General features: G+C 43.0%; 1 pseudogene; it reads left to right on the top strand.

The window, feature by feature from the left end:
* Nucleotides 1–828: 828 nt before the first annotated feature.
* Nucleotides 829–2801, top strand: LOC140952147 (uncharacterized; annotated as a pseudogene).
* Nucleotides 2802–6899: the final 4098 nt, after the last annotated feature.

Genomic DNA, 6899 nt, shown 5'->3' on the forward strand with positions numbered 1-6899 from the left:
GGGGAATTCCAATACACTTAAGGAATTTCGTTTACTTTAAAAATTCGAGTTTCAATTTCAAAAAGAACGGATTGAAGATATCCTAACTATACCAAAAACAAAACGTTTTTCTAATGACTCAACCAGCCTCAAATTACGAGAGTAGATGACTTAAAAATCGGTTTCCGCCGGAACTGATGAAAATACTTTCTAAAAAATGTTATTTATGCTAACAATTAGAGCGTTTTAAACACAACAAATTATGACTGATTTAAAGAACTGAAAAAAATACATTTTAAGTGTCATTATGCCCTTAACGTTCGCCTTGATTAGACTACAAGTAGCCCCCATGTTTCCTCCGGGATAGTATAGCGAGCGAAACGCGAGCGCGCGTGAAAATCACCCCACGCAAGAAAGCCGAGACTCGTGATGTGATTTTCACGCGCGGTTGCGTTTCGCTCGCTCTACTATCCGTGAGGAAAAATAAGGATTACTCGTAGTCTAGCCTTGATAGTTGACAAGTTTTAATTTGTAATTTGCGTACAATTTCAGACGAAAATTTCCAAATATTAATGGATGGAACAGTGAATTGTGTTATTTGTAATAAAAGTCTCAATAGCGAGGGCGACGTCGTAACTTTGATAGAAAAGGGAAGCAAAGGGATAAACCGCGCCAGCGTAGACCGGGTTGATACTATTACTACGTTCCCTGGGCAGAAGGTACATTACAACTGCCGGCGAGAGTACTGTCGACCTGCATTAATCGAGCTAAAAACGCTGTTTCAGACGAAACAAATAGTAGTCGTCGCTCCCTAACTCGCAAAGCAGAACAATGTTTCTGAGGGGAGTTCAGTTTAACTCTGGAGAACAGAACAAAAATATGTATAAGGCAAGACAGACAAGGCAAGAGATATGAAGGACACAGTACAGTGACCATCCTCAAGGCTCTGGCTACCCATAACCCTTTCCCTCTCGACACTGGCAATAACCTAAGAAACATCATGAATCGTGTAAACGCCGATAGAAATGTCAATGCTGACACAGCCAAGAGTGTCGGGGAGAAGATTGTATCGTCAATGAATGGAATGTTAGCCACAGATAACTCATTCAAACGAAGTTCCCTGGTAGTCACTATGGCATCGAAGTCCTTCGTAAAGATTGACAATGACCAAGTACACTTGTCCCTGAAATTTTATTTCAGCGGCTCATCATCGCCTGTGATAATTTCGAGCTTCAAGAATTATTTCAGTACGAGCTCTGCACATATCCCACAGCTCCTTTCGATTCCCCATTCACGTTAAGGCATCCACAAAAGCCCGGCAGCCGCTAGCAGATACACCATGGACAGAGCTTACACCAGAGGCCAAGACTCTGTACAGTACATGCTGGACGGAGGTGCTCTTCTCCATTGAGTCCCATGGCCAAGAGAGCCGGGTTCTCCTAATTACAAGGAAGTGTGCGACTTACATTGAACTTACCTGCAAAGGAAGTACGGAAGAGCGACAGTTGTGTTTGACGGGTACGACCATATGTCAACTAAATCTATAATACAGCAGAGGTGCGTTTCAGCGAAGGTTGCTGCCACTGTCACCTTTTCAGGAAGCATGACTATAACTATGAAGAAGAATAACTTTCTCTCGCATCCCAAGAACAAACAAAGCTTTCTGTTAATACTATCTGAGACTCTCCAGAATGCAGGATACGTAACACAGTCAGGGGTTTCAATAAAAGTTGAAATACCCAGCGGGTTTGAATAGAGTAACCGAATGTGTATTAACATGGGACCATTAGTCCCCTTTTTCTAGGGGAAAAGTTTGAAATTTCAAAGCCCTAAAATGCGATTTTCAGCGTTCTGGGGACTAAATGTGTGAACAAAAGAGCGTGTTTTTCATTCAAAAAAAAATCTAGCTCTCAATTTATTTGTCCCACAGTCAATTCCTACAAGCAATGAACAAATGAACGTACTTTAATTTGCACGTAAACAAATTCTGCGTAAACCTATAAAAGAAACTTGTGAAAAAAATGACTTAAGTATAGCGTTCACATGGCTAAAGGATTACGGAAAACTAGTGGGCCTTTACGAAAACACATCATAATTACGTTGTCATTCAGATTTTATGATATCTTTTTGTGTACAACGTTATCAAACTAGTTGCTTCTTCTTTGTAGAAAAAAGTTGCCGCCTCAAGCAAAGTAGCCGAAACGTTTCGTCGGCCATCGGTGCTTATTGAAACCCCTGAACACACCACACAAATGGTGACGCCGACCTTCTTATAGTAAACCGCGATAGAGTCTACCCGAACAAATACCACAGTTCTAGCTGGGGATGACACAGATTTGTTAGTCCTTCTGTGTTATCATGCTTCCGAAGTTGTCTGTGACCTCTATTAAACACCAGAACCAAAGGCAAACGCAAGAGGTGCACGCGTCTGCCATATGAAGAGAGTCAAAGAACAGCTGGGTAAGGAAGTTTGCAGTAATCTTTTTTCTTCACGCCGTCAGCGATGCGACACGACATCACTCCTCTATGGAGTTGGCAAGGCAACAGCTCAGTGAGAATTTGAGACTGTGCTACACTTCAAAGAATAAGCTAAAGTCTTCAGCTGTCATTCTACTGTTTCCGACGTTGTCAGTGTAAGTGAAAAAGCACCTGTATCGCTTTTCGGTGGTAAACCAGGGGTAGGTCTTAACGCTCTCAGATATCAGCGTCAATCTGAAAAACTTGCAACCAACACGTCTCAGATTGAGCGGTAGAATCTGCCCCCAACAGCAACAGCTGCCCAATTTCACAGCCTGTGTGTCTACCTACAGGTAAAGCAGTGACAGGGAAAAGGTGCTGGCATGTCAATGGAGAACTGAGGATGGACAGTCACTAAGTATTTCCGGTTGCAACGGACTTGCCACCTGCCCCAGAATCGCTTCTTCAGTTAATCAGATGCAACTGGTCGTCCGACTGTAGCAGTATGAGGTGTATTTGTAGCAAGAATGGTATCCCGGGGGGGGACTCCGCATATGAAAGGGGTGGGGATGCTCGTCGTCTCGCTTAGGGGTGTATATTTCGGATTTTGGTCTCATTTAGGGTGTTCTGGGCAAAAAGCCATCACATTTAGCCGTGGAGGTCTCGTTTAGGGTTGCACCATCCTCGGAGACCCAGGGGCGGTCAGTCTGGCCGGGAGAAAAGGCGCGACAAAAGTTTTCAAGCACAGGCGAAAAAGCCCCTGGGTATCGACTCTCACCGGACCATTTCCAAACGGTCAAGCGATTGCTGGCTCCTGATTGGGCACAAAAAATGCTTTGTATTATTGTGCCCAATCGACGAACAGCATCTCCTGAGTTCTTTTCGTGAGTTCGTACACGACGGCTATTATCTCGCCACAGTTGCCCGTTTCTTTCACCAAGCTTTCCTAACCCGGAAACGAAGGAACTACCGATGAGTCGAAAAACGTTTCCTCCTCGCGAAACGTCCCGAGTGGCGAAGAGCGTGGAGGAACGGATGTTTTCGCAGGCTACTTTTGTTGAGAGTCGCTGTTTGGAGGTGTTCCCATGCTTGGATCTTTAGGGACTTTTAGTATGTTCGTGTATAGGATATTTCTAACTGGTAAATGATGAGAAAACTTCTTTTGCAATTAGTTACAGGCCCGACGACAAAATACCTGGACTAAAAGGTTCTTTTCTTTTAAGAAGCAATAACTTATAACACTTTTAGAATCAAGTCGTCAGAGTTAAAGACTGTTTCATACGTAGAATCGCACTTGACAATCTTGTGAATGATGATGGTGCAACCATCTACAACAGTGATGACAATCGTAACATTTCTTAGCTATTCGGCATTCAACGAGCTTCATCATCTTAAAGAAACCGTGCTAAGAAAGAAACCTTGAAACCTTCGAGGCTTCCCTCTATGCAACGTTCGGTAAGTTGATATTCATAGTACTTTAACAATTTGTTTATTTTGCACCATATATCTGAAGGAAAGACGAAGAAATATGAACCTATAGTATGAGGATCGACTCAGCTGTGCGCAGCGGTTCGCGTTTTCATAAATGTACAGCAATACCCAATTTCGCACAAAAAATAGTCTTAATTTAGGATTAAACAAAAACACGCTTACAGCAGCATTCAGGTCTCCCCTGCTTGATGATTAGATCGAGAAATGAGGAGGCGATTAATTCTACAAGAAACATGATTTACTCGCTAAAGGTTTTTTACTTCCCTTCCTACATTATCGACGTCGATATATTTGTTTCTGAACTGATTTAGTACGCGTGTTAGCGACGACCAAAAATACCCGGTAGCCAGCGCTGGGTAGCAGGCTATACGCGTATATAAATACACGAAAATTTAAGGGCCTCGATTCCAGAGAAATTACATCATTGTCAGATATCGAAAAAGTGATTTACATGGCACGTCATTTCATAAATCGCATGCTCATCACAAGTCTCATTTGCATACAGTGAAAGTTTACAACACCCGACCATCACAATTTTGCTAATTAAGACTCTTTTTTTTTCGACCACTTAAACTTAGGGCACAACCTCGTCCCCAGGGCTTTTCCCTTAAAAAATGGGTGGGGCGGGAAAAGGCCCTGGCATCGGCTGGTCACGTGTCCCCTCGTACACCCTAAAATCCTGGGTGTAATAAATTATCGCTATGTGATGCCAGGGCCTTTTCCCGTCCCACCCATTTTTTAAGGGAAAAGCCCTGGGGACGAGGTTGCTTAGGGTATTCCCATACCTTGTCTACAAAAGAATGCGTCAAGAAAACTTTCTTTTCTTCATGATCTCAATAAGCACAACGTATACCGCGGGATCAAACCATAAACCATACGGAATTCAATGTTATTGATGCAGTTGACGATGTTGGTAGTAATGCTAATATCTGGGTACATATTCAGTTGTACAGTTTCAATGATTTGTGACAATTGTTCAGAAACTCGGCACTTTTAAAATAGTCTTCCTAATCCTGGGCTGTAGGAAATAACCTTTTAGGGTGAACGATAAACGGAACGTTTTGTTACTCTAACTGCTGGATAGGCATATTCAATTGCAAATAACAGCCGTAGCCAGGTGACTTTTTCGGCTCGAAAATACCTTCGACTTTGCTGGAGAGAGGGGTGGTGGGGTTGACGTCGTTGTTTTAAGCACTTTTTGGAATCCAAATATTTTTCGAGATTGTAAGTCATTATTAGGATATTACAGCCATTTTTTTGTTTTTCTTTCATTAGGATTTATTTATTTATTTTTTTAACTCTTGAATTTTTATCCCGTCACTCGTTTTCTCGTTACGCCGTTACTCGTTACTCCTTACTACGTTACTCTGTTTAGTAACACCCACCATGACCCGCAACACGAGTTTACAAAACTATTCTTTCGTCACGTTCAGCTGTGTTTAATTTTTAGCACGTGAAGTTCAGAACCAAATTCCCATAAGATCAAATTTAAAAATGGCTCTCTAGAGAGATACCCTGGGTACCAGAGGGTTTTCTCGCGTGCGGGGGGAATTTTCGGTGTTACAGAAACCGCGCAAGAAAAAGTCTCTGGCACCCAGGGTACTAGAGAGAGAGCACGTGTTTACAGTTTCAACCTTTTGTATGTCTGTTTTGCACTTGGGATTTTATTTTTATCAGCTTGCTATGTTATATAAGCATGAAACGTAAACCTGTTATGTCGAAAAAGATAAAGTGTGATTTCTTGTATGGAACAAAAAATTTTGTCTTAGCACTAAAAAAACATTTCGCGTTATTCCAGTCATCGCCGAAAATACACGGCATGCTCATCACGAGACTCATTTGCATACAATAGAAGTAGTCACGATTCTTATCCCTAGTTTCCACGCTCTCCGCTAGGAACGCGTGGCCTACAAACTAGGTCCCACCGACAAAAAAAAAAGACTACGAGTAGTCCCCCATTTCTCCCCAGGGATGGTAGAGCGAGCGAAACGCGAGCGCGCGTGAAAATCACCCCACGCGAGAAAAGGCGACCGCGTCTCGCCTCTCTCGCGTGGGGTGATTTTAACGAAGAAAATGAGCTGAAGTGGCCGAGTATTCTAAAGTTTGGCTTCAAAAATAATACAGCCAGTAAAATTGCAGCATATAACGCCAAAATAGACCCGGAACGAAAGTACCCACCGCGGCAACTCCAGGTGACTTCGGCCGCACGAGCAGAAGCAGCCGGAGTCACGAAGTAGCTTTTCTATCAGACAATTGCAATGGCACGGTATGATCTATTGTACCTGATAGTATGAATAGGTGGACCCTTCCATTTCTCCTTCAACGAGTAGCACTCGGCCTAGAAAAGCAAAAAGACAAAAGAGGTAAAGGACCCCTTATATTTGAGGGTCAGATAGCAACTGTGGTTTTGAGACGAGCGACTAAATACAGGAATGGCTCCGACCTGTAATTGGAGGATAAAAATAGTAATTATGCAATAAGTTAAATCTTGACTTTCCGTAGCCTGCGATCATGCCCTCTCCCTTTATCTCTGTAACCTGTTTTCGGGAGGAGGGCATGATACATTTTTTCACAGATCACATGCAAAAATGCCAGAATCTGGACTTTTTTCTGATTGGATAGGAAACAATTCGGATGATTGTTTAGGAGTGTTCCCAACCTCGTCCCCAGGGTCTTCCCGCTTTCCAGAAGACCCTGGGGACGAGGTTGGGAGTGTTCCGTGTCTTCATGGAGCTGTCTCTAGAGGAAATGTTACGCCAACAGCAATCTAAGGCCTGCCTGTATCATGGCCGAGACGTTTTCAAGGAAATGAGCTGAAGTTTTTTTCACTGGCAAGTATGCTTTTGTTGTAACCTTGCAGCATTACTCTACGCAGGGTAGAGCGTTTCGGATCGGCAGTATAAACTGCGGGCTGCGGACCACGGAATATAAAAAACACGGACCCGGTATAAAATGCGAACTACATGCTGTTT

Source organism: Porites lutea, chromosome 11 (assembly GCF_958299795.1).
Source record: "Porites lutea chromosome 11, jaPorLute2.1, whole genome shotgun sequence".
In the NCBI taxonomy this organism is placed as follows: domain Eukaryota; kingdom Metazoa; phylum Cnidaria; class Anthozoa; order Scleractinia; family Poritidae; genus Porites; species Porites lutea.